The sequence below is a fragment of the Anolis carolinensis genome, chromosome 2, assembly GCF_035594765.1.
Source record: "Anolis carolinensis isolate JA03-04 chromosome 2, rAnoCar3.1.pri, whole genome shotgun sequence".
Taxonomy (NCBI): domain Eukaryota; kingdom Metazoa; phylum Chordata; class Lepidosauria; order Squamata; family Dactyloidae; genus Anolis; species Anolis carolinensis.
Genome location: NC_085842.1, coordinates 141935099 through 141953848, shown reverse-complemented (window position 1 = coordinate 141953848; position 18750 = coordinate 141935099). Strand labels below are relative to the sequence as shown.

The following is an 18750-nucleotide window of genomic DNA, read 5'->3' as shown; positions in this document are numbered from 1 at the left end:
TGCTACTCAGTGTGGTAATCTGTGGACCAGAATGAGTTTGTAAACTCACTGTTGGTCTGCATCAGGTTTCCTGGAGAGTAAACAACAGTTGCAATTATTGGACACAAATATAGTTCTAGTTCCTTGGCATATGGAATCATGGAATAATAGAGTTGTAAGAGAGCCCATGGGCCATCTAGTCCAACCCCCTGCAATGCAGGAAAAACACAATCAAAGCAGCCCCGGCAGATGGCCATCCAGCCTCTGTTTAAGTTTCCAAGGAAGGAGTTTCCATGACACTCCAAGGCAGAGTTCCACTTTTACAGTCAGGAAATTATTTCTAATGATCAGATGAAATCTCCTTTCCTGTCATTTGAACCCACTGCTCCGAGTCCTAGTTTCCAGGGAAACAGAAAACAAGCCTGCTCGCTCTTCCATATGACTTCCTTTCACATATTTATACATGGCTATCATGTCTCCTCTCAACCTTCTCTTCTGCAAGCTAAATATACCCAGCTTTTTAAGACACTCTTCATAGGGTATGGTCTCAATACCTTTGATCATTTTAGTTGTCCTCTGGACACCCTCCAGCTTATCAATATTTCTCTTTAATTGTAGTGCCCAGAACTGGACATAGTATTCCAAGTAACTTCTATCCAAAGCAGATTAGAGGGGCACCATTACGTTCCTTGCTCTAGGATCAGTGGTTCCTAACCTTTGATCCTCCAGGTGTTTTGGACTTCAGCTCCCACAATTCCTAACAGCTGATAAACTAGTTGAATTTCTAGGAGTTGAAGTCCAAAACACCTGGAGGACCAAAGGTTGGGAACCACTAGTCTAGACTCACTACTCCTTTTGATGCAGCCCAAACTCCCATTTGCTTTTTTAGGTGCTGCATCACACTATTGGCTCATGTTCAACTTGTTGTCCACTAATACTCCAAGATCTTTTGCTGAGCCAGATGTCATCCATCCTGTCTCTGTGCATTTCATTTTTATGTGTAAGTATAGTGTCCTACATTTATCCTTAAAATCATAGAGTTGGAAGAGACCTCTTGGGCCATCCGGTCCAACTCCCTGCCAAGAAGCAAGAAAATCGCATTCAAAGCACCCCCGACAGATGGCCATCCAGCCTCTGCTTAAAAGCCTCCAAAGAAGGAGTCTCCACCACACTCCGGGAAGAGAGTTCCACTGCCGAACAGTTGTCACAGTCAGATAGAATCTCCTTTTCTGTAGTTTGAAGCCATTGCTCCACATCCTAGTCTCCAGGGCAGTAGAAAACAAGCTTGTTCCTTCCTCCCTTGTTGAAAATTATTTTGTTAATTTTGTCCCAGTTCTCTAATCTGTTGAGGTCATTTTTAATTCTGATCCTATCTTCTGGAGTATCAGCTATTCCTCCTAATTTTGTTATCCTAAACACCTAAGAATAATCATGATTTACAGTGAAAGTTCTAGAAACAATGACGAGACAATGAGAAACCTATCTGTATTATATCAACATGGTACTTCCCATACAATTTTTGGGGAAATTAGAAATCTATTATTTAGGATGGGATATAGATAATTACTGTACAGGAAGATAGAGGTATAGTGAAGAAATGTCTTTAGTATTAGAATGAAGTGGAGTATTAAAATTTAAGAAAAATGAAGCAGGGGATGCAAAGAGGCAATTTAAGGATTAACTTCTTCCAGTACTTACTGGGCAAAAAAGCATAAATGTTCTGACACTACCAAATTATTTAAGGCTATTTAGTAAAAAAAAAAAAAAAAGGACAATTTTGTATTTATTTTTTCCTCACAATATCCAAATTCAGTTTTAAGTGGGTATCCTTATATCAGAAACAACAAGTACTATACTCACCCACCAACTACAAGTTTTTAAACCAATAAAAGAGGTTGTCCTGGGCCAAACTTTTAAAGGACTTCTGCATGAAGCTCTCATAAACTGTTTTTATCCTGACATAACACCATATCTCCCGTCTGCATATGGGCCCCATGGAGCAATTTTACAGACTACTATCGAAATAAATAATAGAGAGAGAACTTCGATACAGTCCTGCTTTATTCGCCCAAAAATACCAGGAAACTCTCCATCAGATCCCAGGCAAGCTTTAATAAGAGCTTCAAAGTTCTTCGTACAAATAAAAAATGATGAATCTGTACCTGAACTATGACATTTGGCCCAGGAATGTTCTTAATTAATTGAACACATTACAAAAAAGGGTAATGTATTTTACATATTATAGGGCAGGACAATTTCTTTGGCAGTGAGTCTTCTCATATTCTGCATTCAAAATTATTACTTACAATAAAGGCTCAAAACTTGCTTAAAAATAAATCTGGGAGACACAGGGTTGCAAGATGAACTTTGGGAGCCAAATAGAAGCTGAACATTGCTCCACACTGTTGCATTTCACTTTTACAAACACGACAAGAGCAACTAAAGTCAATTCTGAAATAGAGAATGAACTGTAACTTTCTTTTATTTGTCTCCAAGCTAAAAAAAAGACATTTTAAAATTAGTCATATTGAGACATTTAATTCAGAGTATAATGTATGAACACAGTCCATGTGTTACAAAGTGTCTCCCACCTTTGTGATTTCTTATGTAGCATATTCACCATTGGTTATGGTTATAATATAAGACACCAACAGCAAACAATAATTTATAACATTCTACTGAAGATCCTTTATCAAGTTTCAGTCAGGGGTCAAATAATTTATGCTTTGGAAAGATGACCTCTGTGTTTAAAATTCATTGTTCTTCTGGAGATTGGGTCTCTAAGTGCTCATCATTTTCACTTCTCATGAAATATACCATCTTTGGCTGAGCCATTCCTCCTCAATATTAAGGATTTCTTGTGTTCATTTGATCTAGGGGAGTTACAATTATGAATCATCCTACCAACCATAACTTATAATACTCACAGTAACCACTAATGAAGGTTGCCAAGCAGTTAAAATATCAAAGCAACATATATCAGAACATTTCTGAGTAGGAAGATAGACTTCCAGTGTTGTACTATCCAGATATTTATTATGTACTGTAAATTACATCATTGGCTGCCTCCTACACTGACAGCTTTGCACTGACAAAGCTTAAACACCAGGTTTTAATAACCATCACTTGGCAATCTTTTGATCATCAGAGAAAGATGAAAGGAAGCACTGCCTGCTGCAGGCTGTCTACTCAGTCAAAACAAAAGAAAACTTCAGAGAAAGACAGGCAGAGATGCATCAGGTGCTAATCTTGAAGTGTGCTATACAGAAGTCAAGTGTACTGTCTCCTCATGCGACATTCATGATTACTTTCACCAGGGTCAAGAAAACCCTTTATCCATTTGGTGGCAGGGAGCAAAATATCACCCAAAAACTCTCACATTGAAGGATCCCTTTAATTTTGGGAATTGCAAGGTGGATTTATTTTATTTTATTTTATTCAGAAAGCAAAAAACAGGTGACAGTGAAGGAAAATCTCCTCCCATGACTTCTTGAAGACAGAAAGCAACAGAGTGATCCATTCCTTCCTGATTAATACAATGTGTTTAGCTGTGTAGACTGTACTTTCCAACACTTCAGCTGGTATGGACTGATAAAGATGAAATCCAGTAAGAGGCTCCTTCAGTTTTCACTAGTCTCGTGCTCTGCTGGCCCTTTTCCAATAGGAAACCAAAACCATACCATGCACATATAACTCTCTCTCATTTTTCCTAGCCCCTATCAGCCAGGTGGTCAGAGGCAAAACCAAGAATGAGCACCACCCTCTGAATCACCTCTTTGTGGCATTGCTTGTCTAGAGGCAATCTGCATCCATGAAAGAACTGGAAAGAACTAGAAATAAAACTGCCACTGTCATAATACATTTCCAAATCTCTGATGTAATCATACCTGAATAAAATGGGAAATCCAATATACAGTGTACTAATGGAATACACTGTTCAAGTCGCTACATATCAGAAAAGATATTTGAGAACTAAGAGTTAGAGCAAAGCAACAAAATAATCAAATGTTTTAAGTAGGGATGTGCAACTGTCTAGATAGGATATTAGATTAGACAGATCCTTGGTGCGACTAAATATGACTCTTACTTATGCAATGTAGAAGAACTTGGAATCCTCCATGAAAGTAACCATATCCAATCCTTCCTCTGACTTTGTAGTTAAAAGACAATATTGTATGATATAGAAAAACTAACCAATATTCTTTAATGCAATGCAAAAAGCCCAGATGTGACAGATATTCAACATGATCAACTAGTCGGACAAACATCATAAAATGAATTCCAAAATGAACAATCCAACCAACCCTTCTTACCTGTGTAACAAAGATTTCTTTCATTTCCACTGTAGGTTTTATATGTTCAGCATGAGATACACAATGCCATCTGCTCCTTTTTCAAGGTACTATCAGTCAAACCCAACCTTGTCAGTTTATCTTTCAACTTCTAAATTGAAACCATTCTAAAACACCCTGCTTTCATCTTTACAACCTTCTCCCTCTTTGAACCATTTCACAGCCTTAGAAGAATACACATGACTTAAGAAGTACAAGCAATCTTTTAACATTTCAATGTTGTGGATCTTGTTGTAAACAATATTACAAGTTTTATCTGCATGGCAGTGTCATAAATCAAAGGTTAACATTTCTGAACTCTTAACAAATGATATTTTTCCACATAAAGATCTGACAGCATACTACAAAACCTTGATTTTCAGAGAACAGATTTACAAATATAAATGTGCATTTAACTAAACTAAAAGCAGGTTGAAAAAATGATTGCAACTAAACAAAAAATGGACTGCCTATGGGAGACAAATTTTTATGCGGCAAGATTTCAATTTTCATTTCCAATTTCTGTGTGTGTGGGGTCCTATAAAATTCAAGTATAGATAATTTATCATTTAGATTTTTTTTCCTGATGCACATGATCAAGAAAAACTACTTTATATAACACCAGGGACAGAAATCTCATATTCCTCTAGATGTTGTGAATCTACAACGACTATCAAATCAACCTAATGTGATATACAATCCAAAAACAAGGGGAGAACTGCAGAAGTCCCACCCCTGCATTACATAGACACATATTACAATGGACCCTTACTAACTAGTGGAATTTGTTTCCAGGACCCCCTGTAGATACCAAAATCAATGGATGTTTAAGTCCCATTATATACAATGATGTAATAAAATGGTGTCCCTTATGTAACATGCAAAAAAATCAGAATTTCTTTTTGGGATTTAAAAAAATATTTTCAAGCCATGGATGATTGAATCTGTGGGTGCAGTCCATGGATACGGAGGGCTGTAAATCTATAATATGAAACTCAATGGTTACTAAAAATGGCTACATATTGTCTCCAGTACCAGAAACACTATTCCTTACAATTGCTGGGGGGAAGGGGCTACGGTATTGATGCTGTTGATTTTCAGTAAATCCTATATAACAGAGGTACATCTCTCTCTACTTCACCATCAACAGACTGTTCAAGAGGCATTAAGGCATAGAGGCTGAGCTTTGAACTAGGACTCTGAGGCCCCTACTAGACTGCTACATAAAACCCAGATTATCTGCTTTGAACTGGATTATACGGCAGCGTAGACTCATATAATCCAGTTCAAAGCAGATAATGTGGATTATCTGCTTTGATAATCTGGATTATATGGCAGTATAGAAGGGGCCTGAACCTTGTTCATCACGGGGACTCATGTGATGGCTTGGCCCAATCACCCTCCCTTAGCATCAGAAGGCAAGAGCAAAACGCCTTTAAGCAAATCTTGCCAAGAAAACACTAGGATATGGTTACCAAAAGCCAAGTCAATTTGAAGACACATATAAAACAGCCATAAAAAAGATGCAGAATTCCTGATGCCACAAATGCTTTACAGTAAAAATGAAACTCATGAAGTACAGTAGACCTTCTGTATCAGCTGGTGTTTGATTCCAGAACATCTTGTATATATCAAAACCCATGAATGTTTAAGTTCCATTATGTGCAAAGGCATAATAAAATGGCATCTCTTCTATAAAAGGCTGAGAGAGTCTGAGGTGCTGTCAAATGCTGGGAGGCAGAGTATATAGTCTAGTGTGCCCAGTGTATGGCAAAAATTAAAAAAATAAATAAAAACGAGCCATGGCTGGTTGAATCTGTGGACAAAGAAACCAGAGATTTTGAAAGCTGATTGGAATATTAAATATTCTCTCATTTTAGAAAAATATAGTTCACTACTGACCGAGCTTCAACTGTTCTTGTCACAAATATGCAACTGATACTTGATCATCAGAAACTGCCCTGCAGTTCTCTGCATTATCTATTCAATCACACAGTTCTATATTATAACCTCATTTGCCCTTAGCTGAAGTTGAGCTTTTCAAGAAGACATAATGTTCCTGACTATAAACGGTATGTCGCAAAAGGACACAATACTAATAATTAAAACCACAAGTCATAGCAATCTGCACAAAGTGACATAACCTGTACACTCTGATAAACTGTTTTCCCTTTATATCAGAGAATTTGTGCAGAACTCAAGTTTGCAAATTCACCCGGCTGCTCCCCAGCATGATCACAAGAAGAATACATTAAACTTTCATTTCTGATTTCAATCAACTACAATTTAACACTTTGATGCAATCCTAACTATACTAAACTTTAATTATGGTATATTACAACAAGACAGCTTCACAAAATCTAATTAAGATTAACTAAAGTTTATCTGGCTTTAGATTGAACTGTAAGCTATATTTAGTTAAAGACTGAAGAGACTGCTTCTGATTTTCTTCTTCTGACTGCACTAAAGGAGGTAAGCGCAACATGAAGCTCATATGGAATTCACAAAACTATATACTGTTGTTTTGTACTGTTATATTTGAATGAGGCCAATAATGTTGGACTCATTAGTTGTTGCCCCAACAGCTAATTCTGGGAAGCTGCCTGCCATTCAAAAAACCCCACAATGCAATGCAACAACAATAATGTTGGGGTCCTAACAAAAGTTAACAATGAGTAAACTACTTCTATTTTAAACATTTAGTATCAAAACTCTTTGGGGGTTTTTTTGCATGAGTTTGTGCATACATAGCTTTATGACATTTCCTGAGGAAAAAGTGTACATTTGATGCTTTGTGATTTTAAGCCTTCTTCAGCTACTACTGAAATCAGGAGATATGGGTATAAGTTATAGTGACATTACATTACGTTGTGAACACCGTACATGGAACAGTAATTCAGCCAATGTAGCACAGGAAATGTAAGGCTATTCAGAAAAAGGCCTGAAGTGTATTTTCGTTTTATTTTTGTTTTAAAAATATTTTTATTGAGTTTTGCACATGTACATGAAAGGAAAGAAAACACCATATACATAGAGGGAAAAAGAAAAAAAAAAAACAAACAAAAAAAAAAACAAAAGAAAAACAAAACAAAAAAAAAACGTGAGTTTAATAAATAGTGGTAGTAAAAAAAAAAAAAAAACGAATAAATACACACAGTTGGGGGGGGGGAATGGGGGGGGATAGGGAGTGAGGGGGGGGGAGTCGACTTCCACTGCTCCCGACGGTAAAGCTTCTTTTCTCCTTTTGAAAACTCATCCATCTTCTCTTCACTTGCTTCTTTGCTGTTGGTGCTTTGGTTTCCACCTCACTGGGTGGGGTGCCGAGTTCCTAGTTTATTTTCAAATCTAATAATTCCTATCTCTTTTTGGTAAATCTTTAATCTATATCCATTTCTTTTGTTTATTTGTACCCTTATTTATTCATTTTAATTCCTTGTATATTTACCTATGTATATATAAATATGTACTTATTTAGTTCTTATATAATCTTTTAATTATTCGTTTGTTTAGAGCTCTTTTTTGTAGTCAGATTGGCCTCTAGATATTTTTCTATTCCTCGCCAGTCCGTTTCTTTCCTTGATCTGCCCTGATTCCTTGCCATTAAGTAAGTCAATCTATCCATATTTTTTATTTCCACCACTTTGATTAACCATTCCTCATTCTTAGGGATTGTTTCTTGTCGCCAATATCTAGCGTATGTTAATCTAGCCGAGGTGGTTAAGTATATCATTAATTTTTCCTCATTTGGGTTTCGGGGTTCATTGAATATTCCTAATAGGTAGAGTTCTGGAGTTTTCCTAATTTTAGTATTCATCATTTTTTGTATAATTTCATGTATTTTAGACCAGTATTCTCTCGCTTTTTTGCATTCCCACCATGTATGGATGAATGTTCCTTCTTTTACTCCACATTTCCAGCACTTACCATTCTTAGTTTTGTTAATTATTCCTAATTTTTTAGGGGTGAGGTACCATCGGTAGAACATCTTCATCCAGTTCTCTTTTAATTGATATGCGTAGGTATATTTTAGTTTCCTTCCCCAGCACGCTTCCCACTCCTCCATTTGAATGGGTCTTCCTATATCTTTGGCCCATTTACTCATATTGTTTTTTACGTGTTCTATCTCTGTATTCCATTCCAGTAATATCCTATAAATTTTTGAAATTAGGCGGCCTGTTGTAAATAAAATTCTATCCCATAGATTATTTTTCCCCATAAATCCTTTCACTTTGTCTTTTTTATAATATTCCTTCAGTTGGCCATATTGTAACCATGTTATATTTAAATTTTCTGCTTTCAATTCCTCCTGGGATTTTAATCTAAGCTCCGATCCATGTAATTTTATTAATGTTTCGTAATTAGGCCATTGTGACCAACCTAGGAGTCTTCTCTGGACTGCCTCTATGGGTGAAATCCATATCGGGGTTTTATTGTACATTCTTAATTTATATTTATCCCACGTTTTTATAAGTGTCGATCTAATAAAATGATTGCCAAAGTTTTTTTCTATTTTAATTTTGTCATACCATAAATATGAATGCCAGCCTACTCTTAAATCAAAACCCTCTACTGTCAGAATTCTTTTATTTTCCAGTTGTATCCAATCCTTTATCCAAATTAGGTTGCAAGCTTCGTAATAAGTCTTCAAATCAGGCATTGCGAAGCCGCCTCTTCTTTTATCGTCAATTAAATTAATCCTTTTTATTCGGGGTTTTTTACCCTGCCAAATAAATCTACTCAAATCTTTATTCCATGTTGTAAAAATTTTCTGGCTTCTTAATATAGGCAGACATTGGAATAGAAATAACATTTTCGGTAGGATACTCATTTTTACCGCTGAAATTCTACCCATTAGGGAGATTTTTAAGTTATTCCAATTTTCTAAATCCATTTTTATATTTTTCCAGGTTTTTTCGTAATTGTTTTTTAATAATTGGGAGTTTTTTGAAGAGATGTATATTCCCAGGTATTTAATTTTGGGTGTTATTTCAATGCCTAATTTTTCTGATATCAACTTCTGTTTTGCCTTATTAATATTTTTTGCCAGGGCCTTTGTTTTATTCATGTTAATCATTAAGCCTGCGACTTCTCCATATTCTTTGATAATCGAAATCCATTTTTCTCCCTTCTTTGCTGGGTCTCCTATAAAACAAATAATGTCGTCTGCGTATGCTTGTATCTTATATTGTACTCCTTGGATGGTTGTTCCTTGTAGTTCCTCATTCGATCTTATATTAATTAATAGGGTCTCTAGGGTCATTATAAAGATTAGGGGCGACAGGGGACACCCCTGCCGTGTTCCCTTTCCAATTTCCAACTCTTCTGTTACCTTCCCGTTTACCATGATTTTTGCTTTTTGTCTCTGATATATGGCCTCAATTGAGTTTTGAAGGTGATAGCCCATATCGAGTTCTTGTATTAACAATTTAAAATAGTCCCAGTTTACCCTGTCGAAAGCCTTCTCGGCGTCCACGGCCAGGAGTAATATCTCCTGTTGATTTTGAGATTCATAATATTCTAATAAATCTACTACTAGTCTTATATTATCTTTGATGTTTCTATTTGGTAGGAAGCCGGATTGCTCTTCCTTTATCCATTTTTTTAAAAATATTTTTAATCTTTCTGCAATTATATTGGAAAAAATTTTGTAATCTACATTCAATAACGATATAGGTCTATAATTTTTTATATCTTCTGGGTCAGAGTTTTCCTTATGTATTACGGTGATCAGGGCCTCCTTCCATGAGTTTGGCATCTTTCCTTTTTCTCTTATTTCATTCATTATTTTGAGCAGATATGGTGTTAACTCTCCCTCGAATACCTTATAGTAAATTGCCGTCAGGCCATCTGGGCCTGGCGATTTTGAGCTGTCTAGTTTCCTAATTGCTGCTTGAATTTCTTTTTTAGAAATTTCTTTATTGAGATCTTCTCTCTCCTTTTCTGTGATTTTTTGTAATTTTAACTTCCCTAGATAACCGGTTATCTTTTCTTTTTCTATCGGGTCTTTCCCATATAATAGTTTATAGTATTGTGCAAATTGTTTTAAGATATCTTCCTCCAGATAATGGTATTTTCCCCCTGTTTTTATTCTTTTTATGTATGTTGCTTCTTTCCTTTTCCTTAATTTCCTAGATAGCCATCTACCTGGTTTGTTTGCCGATTCAAAATGGGTCTGTTTAATGTAGTTCATTTGCTTGGCTCTCTCTTCTAATTCAAAGTATTCTCTCTTTTTTTGTGTCATCTCTAATCTTAGCAACAAGTTTGAGTCCCTAGGTTTCCTTTTAAGTTCTTTTTCAATTTTTGCTATTTCTTCCATTATTATTTTAATTTGTTTTTGTTTTTCTCTTTTTTTCCAAATTCCCTGTTCTATTAGGTAGCCTCTCATAGTAGCCTTGCTGGCATCCCATACCATGTGGAGGGGTGTTTCTTGGTTATCATTTATTTTAAAAAATTCTTCCAGAAGAGCCCTATTTTTTTCTATATCTTCTTTCCTTTTCAGAAGGTTACTGTCCAATTTCCATCTCCAGTGTTTTTCCTTCTTATTTAATATTACCTCTATGGGGTTATGATCTGTATCTGTCCTTGGTAGTATCTTAATATTTTGAACTAGGGGGGAAAGGGATTTGGAGGTCCATACCATATCTATGCGGGACCAGCTTTTATTTTTTGCTGAGTAGAAGGTATAATCTTTTTCCTCACCATGGTGTGTCCTCCACACATCATCTAAATCGTACTCTTCTTTAAAATTTCTGAAGTCCTTTGATAAGAGTCCTTTAAATTTCTTGTCCCTGCTGTTTCTCCCCGGATTTCTATCAATTTCACAGTTCATCACCCCATTGAAATCTCCCATTAAAATTATCTTGTCAAATTCCTTATCTTGTATTAATTCCTTCAGTTTTTTCACAAATTTGGATTTAGGCTCATTTGGAGCGTAAATATTTATCACTAATATTCTTAAATTTTCAGTGTTAATAATAATTCCCAGTATTCTACCCTCCGTATCTTTAAAAGATTGTTGAGCTTCTAATTTGGGGCTAACATAAGTTACTACTCCTCTTTTTTTTTGTATGTCTGAAGAATAAAATTCCTTACCTAATTTTGGTTGCGATAGAAGTTCTGCTTGGTCCCGCCTTATATGTGTCTCCTGGAAAGATATTATGTCATAATCTGATTTTTTAAGGGGGTTATAAATTTTATTTCTTTTTTGGGGGGAGTTTAGTCCATTCACATTACAACAATAAATCTTTAGGTGTCTTCTCATAGTATTTCTTCTCTTTTTCCACCTTCCATTGTCTCTTCTTCCTTTTCAGAGAGTGTTATATGGTTATCCTCCTCCTCTAAATCCTCTTCTTCTGTCCTGCCTTCCTCCTCCTCCTCCTCCTGAGTAGTTTGGTCTTTCTTTACATTAGTGCGGTGTTCTGGGAAGTATTGGTCGTCTGTCTTCTTTTTAAATATCTCTGTACAAGGTCTAAAGTTTTTTGAGTATTCCTCTTCCTCCGATTTCTCTTCCTCTTCTAATTCTTTCTTCAATTTTTTATAAAAGTTTTTTGCTTTCGCCTCTGATGTAATCCAATATTTCTCTCCCTTATATGTGGTCATTAACCCCTCTGTCTTTTCCCATCTGAATCTTATTTTATGCTTTTTTAATTCATCTGCTAGGAATTGATATTTTCTTCTTCTGTTGAGGGTCTCCGTCGGATATTCTTTCAAAATCACTATTTTCTCTCCTTTGAAGGATGTTAATTTCATGTTATTTATTTTTAAAATTTCATCCCTGTATATCTTTTTTGTGAAGTTCACTATTACGTCTCTTGGTGTCTTGTTCTTTTTTGCATAATTTGTATTTATTCTATAGATTCTATCCGTTCTATCTTCCGCTTCGTCCGTTGAACAATTTAGGATGTTTGCTATGATTTCAATTATGATTCTTCTTATATTTTCCTTCCCCTCCTCCCAAACGTTGCGAAATCTTAGTTGGTATTCTAGCTCTTTTGCCTCAAACTGTTCTTGTCTTGATTTGATTTTGCCCGTCTCCGAATCCAACTGTTGTACTTCCTTACGTAATTTGTCCTGTGAGTTTCTGATTTCAGCCTTCTCTTGTTTTAAATCTTTTAATTCTTGATTTATTGTCCCTATTTCCTGCTTCATTGTTCTTAACTCTTCTTTGATTTCCTTCTTAAAATCTAACATTTGTTCTTGTGCTAACTTTTGATAGGCGTCCTGCTTCTCTTGCATTCTCTGCAGTTCTTTCAGAATTGAATCCGTCATGTCTCTTATGCTAGGCTCCTCCGAAATGGATGACCTTTTTTGCTGTAACTTAGGTTCTTTATTGTCTCTGTCTCTTAATTTATATGCCATTTTCTCTTTGATTTAATTTGCCTTCTCAGTAGATTCAGGAGTCTGGATCTCTTTATTTGAAACTTTATTTGAACTTTATTTGAAACTTTATTTGAACTTTATTTAACTTCTCCAATAAATTGCTTTCCAGAATTATCTCCTTAAGATAAATGTTTTACTGCCTCTCCCCTCTCTAGTCTGATTCCCTGGGGATGACAGATGCAACGACCTCTGCACCTTCTCGCAGCCCTGGCTTTGCCTCCTCCGTTCTTTATCACAGCCCCCTCTCCCCTCTCTGGGAGTTTGTTAGTCTTTCCTTTGCTGCTCTTCCTTTCCCTCACTTCAACAAACTTCCTGATTCTTTGCTCTGTTTAGTTGTAATGTTATTGTCTTTATTGTTGTTTGTTTCTGACCACACAATCCTTCCTCCGGGGGGTTGCCTTCCTATCTTTCCTTTCTGTTTCCGTTTTCCTCCAGTCCTCTCGCTCTTCTCCTCCCCTCGCGGGGTGTAACAGTACTCCTCCCTCTCTCGTCTCTTTGTCTTTTCTCCACTTTCCAAGCCGCCGTTCGACAAACCCTCCCTCCGAGTCTCTCCTTATCTTATCTTTCCAGGAACAGCGTTTCCAAGGTCAGTGGGTTGTCGTCGCCATTTTCGTTCTCTTTCCCTTTGTATATTTTGTATATTTTGTCTGTTTTATAAAGTTATTGATCCTCCGGTTTTTAGTGTCTTTACAAATAATTTAATAATTTAGATACCTTCAACCGTTAGTTGCTCCAAACTTTTAAGTTAGGCTTTAAACCGCCCAGCCAACTCTTTCTCAACTCGGGTACTTATTCTTTATTGTCCTGTTATTATTAAAATGTTTCTTTCCCAAGTCCAGGATTCTCTTTAATTGAGTTGTTAGACCTCTTTCTTCTTTTTCTCTTGCTCCTCTATCCCCAACGAGCCTCCGGCATTCCCGCCACTCCTATTTTCTTATTTCTTATTTTCTCTTTCTTCCTCAATGCTCCAGATTTAGTCTCATTAGTTTTATTTCCAAATAATGTAATGTAGTATAGTCAAACGATGTTTCTTACCCGTCAGTGCAGTTCCTTCTTCCTCTAGTCTCTCTTTCTCTCTTCTCCAATTCTTAAGTTTTGATGTGTGTGAGGCTGGGGAGAGTACCGCGCCGCCCTTCACAAGGTGCAAGCCGGCTCGCCTAATCGCGGTTCGCCTTTCCCTGTGGCTCCCTAGTCCCGGGTCTTACTGGAGGATCTCCCTTGAGGGGGGAACCCCACTGTAGACCTTCGGGGGGTGCCGTGGGATACGCTGTCTCCTTGTATCGATCCACAAAGGAGAGGGAGCCAAAGCTCTACCCAACCGCTGTTCTTAGGCTGGTCCTTACCGAAGAGCTCGAAGGACCCGACTCCCCGCCATATTCCACACACCGGAAGTCTGAAGTGTATTTTCAAGTGTACACCTTATACAACTATGACAAGGTCTGAATGCTAATTCAACTCCAATTCCCACACAAACATGCTAAGCTATGTGCCCATTTCCTGATTTATCACGAAACACAGACAGTTGTTGTTGTTGTTATCTAGCTATATATATAAAAGGGTAAAGTTGTTTGTTCTGTGACTATAACAACACAACTAAACGCCCCAGAAATATGAAACTTGGCAACACAACGCAAAAGCCTTGCCTCACGGTTCTTACAACACAATCACACCACAAAAACACAATCCGGAGCCACAAAACCGAAAAAACTGGCAAAATGGACAACAACGCAACTACATGACCCAAACACACGAAACTTGGCAACACGACCCAAAATCCTTGCCCCTAGGTGCCGACAACAAAAAGAAAAGAAAAAGTCCTAATTAGAAGAAAAGGAATGTTTTTATCCAATTGCAGACAGTCAGAAGGCTAAGCTCCGCCCACTTGGTCTCCTAGCAACCCACTCAGCCCAGGGGACAGGCACAGTTAGGCCTTACTTAGGCCTCTTCCACAGATTATCTGATTTGAACTGGATTATATGGCAGTGTACACTCAAGTACATTTCCACACAGCTATATAACCCATTTATAACCTTATATTATCTGCTTTGAACTTGATTATCTTGAGTCCACACTGCCATATAATCCACTTCAGTGTGCATTTTATACAGCTGTGTAGAAGGGGCCTCATATAATCCAGTTCTAAGCAGATAATATAAGATTATTAATATATAGTAGAGTCTCACTTATCCAACATAAACAGGCTGGCATAACGTTGCATAAGTGAATATGTTGGATAAGAAGAGATTCAGGAAAAGCCTATTAAACATCACATTCCCTCACGACCCTATCTGCTGCCAAACGGCCATCCATGTCTATGCCAGGCATCCTCAGAGATTATGAGATCTGTTTGAAAACACACAAGTGGGATGTTTATTTCTATCTCAGCAGTAATATCCAGGATGGGACAACTCTTATCTGTTTCAGGCGACTGTGAATGTTCCACTTGGCCACCTTGATTGCCATTGAATGCCCTTGCACCTTCAAGGCCTGCCTACTTCTTGCTTCGGAGAGGAATCCTTTGTTGGGAAATGTTAGCTGGCCCTCAGTACATCATTTCTGCAATTCCCTGATTGCTCAGTGCTGTTCTTTAGTTAACTGTCCTGATTTCACAGATTTTTTTTAATACTGGGAACCACATTTTGTTCATTCCAGGCAGGCAGGAACCATCCAGGCTTTGAAGCTACAAGGCTATTCAGTGCCAATTCCAATATTCACACTTGCCTAAAGCAGACAACAGTTCTTTCTTCCACCCTGGCCATTCCACAGATATATAAATCCCACTTACTTTCGTTACAACACATTTCACAACCTCTCAGGATACCTGCCATACATGCAGGCGAAACATCAGGAGAGAATACATTTCGAACATGACCAGTCAGACCACAGAACTCAGAGCAACCCAATACAAAGACAAACAAAAATAATAAAATAAATACAAAAAAAACATAAAAAATAAATACCATAATACTATTAAACAAACATAAATAAAAATAATATAATCAAATAATAAGATATAATACATACAAATAATAATACAAACAAATAATAATAAAATAATAAAAAATAAAATACATACAAATAATACAATAAAAATAATTAAAAACACTAAAAATAATTAAAAACACTAAAACATTAATACAATAAAATACTATAATAACACAAAATAACTAAAAATAATAAAAGAAAATAATAAAATATAATAAATAAAAAACATAAAAATTAATTTAAAAATACAAATAACATCAAATAAAAATTCCACAACTATTTTTAACCAATACCACCACCACTTTGCCACAGCAATGCGTGGCCGGGCACAGCTAGTCTATATATATAAAAGAGTGATGGCATCACGGCGACCCACAAAACAACAAAACTACAGGCCCCCCAACCTCGAAATTTGACAACACAACCCATCATCCACGCCTCTAGGTTGATACAACAAAAAGAAAAGAAAAATAAAGTCCTAATTAGAGAGAGAGAATAATTGCTTTTATCCAATTGCTGCCAGTTAGAAGGCTAAGCTCCTCCAACTTGGTCTCCTAGCAACCCAATAAAAAATAATAAAAAACACTAAAAAATTAATACAATAAAATACTATAATAACAGAAAATAACTAAAAATAATACAAGAAAATAATAAAATATAATAATTAAAAATATAACTTACAATAAAATTAATAAAAAATTGCAAATAACGTCAAATAAAAATTACACAACAATTTTTAACCAATACCACCACCACTTTGCCACAGCAACGCGTGGCCGGGCACAGCTAGTATATATATATAAATGTAACGTGCGTTTTTCCCATGAAGTAAACAACAAAACCACTGAACCAAATCACACCAAATTTGGCCACAAAAGACATAGTCATTCAGTCTATGTTTTTCAATTAAAAAAACCTTGAAAAATAGTCCAAATTACAGAGGATGAGGAAGAGCTGTTCTCCCCCGGCTGTCAGTCAGAAAGGTAGGCCCCACTGCCTTTAGGCCCACTTCGTTTCCTAGCAATCCCCTCAACCACAATGGTGCAAAGTTCACTTAGGCCTCATCCACACTGCCTATAAAATACTGATTATCTGATTTGAACTGAATTATATGGCAGTGTAGACACAAGGCCCTTCCATACAGCTATATAACCCAGAACTGCATGAACACCAAGCACAAAGTAGCTGCACGCAACAACCTCCTGAGGAAACTGACTGGCAGCGCATGGGGTGCAGACCCACAAGTAATAAGAACATCAGCCTTGGCCTTGTCTTTCTCAACTGCAGCCTGTCCTGTTTGGCACAAGTCTGCCCATGCGAAGCAGGTGGACATAGCACTGAATGAAACATGCAGAATCATCACAGGATGCCTTAAACCTACACGTGTTGATAAACTCTACAAGTTAGCTGGCATTGCCCCTCCTGACGTGCGATGGGAAGTTGCTGCTAACTGCGAGAGAAAAAAGGTCGAACATTGTAAAAGCCACCCACTGCATGACTATCAGCCTCCTCCCACCAGACTCAAATCAAGGAAGGGCTTCATGAGAACCACCACTCCTCTTGATGTTCCTCCAACAGCAGCAAGGATGTCCCTCTGGGCAGCTAAACCTGGCAATTCTAACTGGATGACTCCCCACGAGGGTCTTCCTCCAGGGGCAAACCAAGAATGGGCAACTTGGAAGTCCCTAAACAGACTGAGAAGCGGAGTGGGAAGATCAAAAGACAACTTGGCAAGGTGGCACTACCTGGAGGAATCCTCCACCTTGTGTGACTGTGGAGCAGAACAAACAACTCCGCATATGTATGCTTGCCCACAATGCCCTGCCTCATGTACGGAGGAGGAGTTGTTTAAAGCTACGGACAATGCGGTTGCTGTTGCCCGCTTTTGGTCCAAAACTATTTAGTTGCTTGTGATTTCCTTTTCCCCCCCATCATTTTGAAATGTATTTGTTGTGCAATGTTTTTGACACAAAATAAATAAACCCAGAATGCCAAGGCACATAATCCACAGTATCAGCTCTGAACTGGATTATCTTGAGCCCACACTGTCATATAATCCAGTTCAGTGTGGATTTTATACAGCTGTGTAGAAGGGGCCTCATATAACCCAATTCTAAGCAGGTAATATAAGATTATAAATATAATATATAATAACTAGCTGTGCCCGGCCACGCGTTGCTGTGGCGAAGTCTGGTGGTATAGGAAATAAAGTATTGAGGAATTGGTGGTAGTTAAGGTAAAGGGTAAAGGTGTGGAGTCCAGATAATCCAGTTAAAGCAGATAATATAAGATAATATAAGATGTATATTATATAGCTTATATATAGGGTTATATAGCTGTGTGGAAGGGCCTTGAGTCTACACTGCCATCTAATCCTGTTAAAATCTGATAATCTGTATTTTATAGGCAGTGAGGAAGAGGCCTAACTCTGCCTGTCCCCTGGGCTGAGTGGGTTGCTAGGAGACCAAGTGGGCAGAGCTTAGCCTTCTAACTGGCAGCAATTGGATAAAAACAATTATTCCTCTCCCTCTAATTAGGACTTTATTTTTCTTTTCTTTTTGTTGTATCAACCTAGAGGCGTGGATGATGGGTTGTGTTGTCAATTTTCGAGGTTGTGGAGTGTTTAGTTTTGTTGTTTTGGCGGTCGCCAGGATTCCATTACTCTTTTATATATAGATTACTGTGTATATAATAATACAGAACAATATAATCTCTGAAATCAGGACAGTAAATAAAGAGCATCACTCTGAAAACAGGGAAAATGGAATTTCTAGAAAGGAAACAATCAGAGTCAGCTAAAACCTCCCAACAAAGGATTCCCACAGGAAGGAAGCAGCCAGGCATTGAAACTGCAAAGCCATTAAATGCTAATCAAGATTATTAACTGCAGCATTCATACTTACCACACCGAGACTACTCACTGCTATTCAACCTGGTCAACCAAGGATTCCACAAGATAGAAAGCCGCCAGGCTTGCAAGCAGAAGGCTAATTCAGTATTATTCAACCTGGCCAACCAAGATTTCCCCTAGGCAGAAAACCCCCAGGCTTTGAAGCCACGAGGCTTCTCCATCCCA

At 37.3% G+C, this 18750-nt stretch overlaps 1 protein-coding gene across 2 annotated transcripts in view; it reads right to left on the bottom strand.

Annotated features, from left to right (window-relative positions):
* The window catches only part of LOC100555255 (protoheme IX farnesyltransferase, mitochondrial), a 153025-nt gene that overhangs the window by 112657 nt on the left and 21618 nt on the right, over positions 1-18750 (bottom strand). The gene's annotated exons all lie outside the window — the stretch shown is intronic.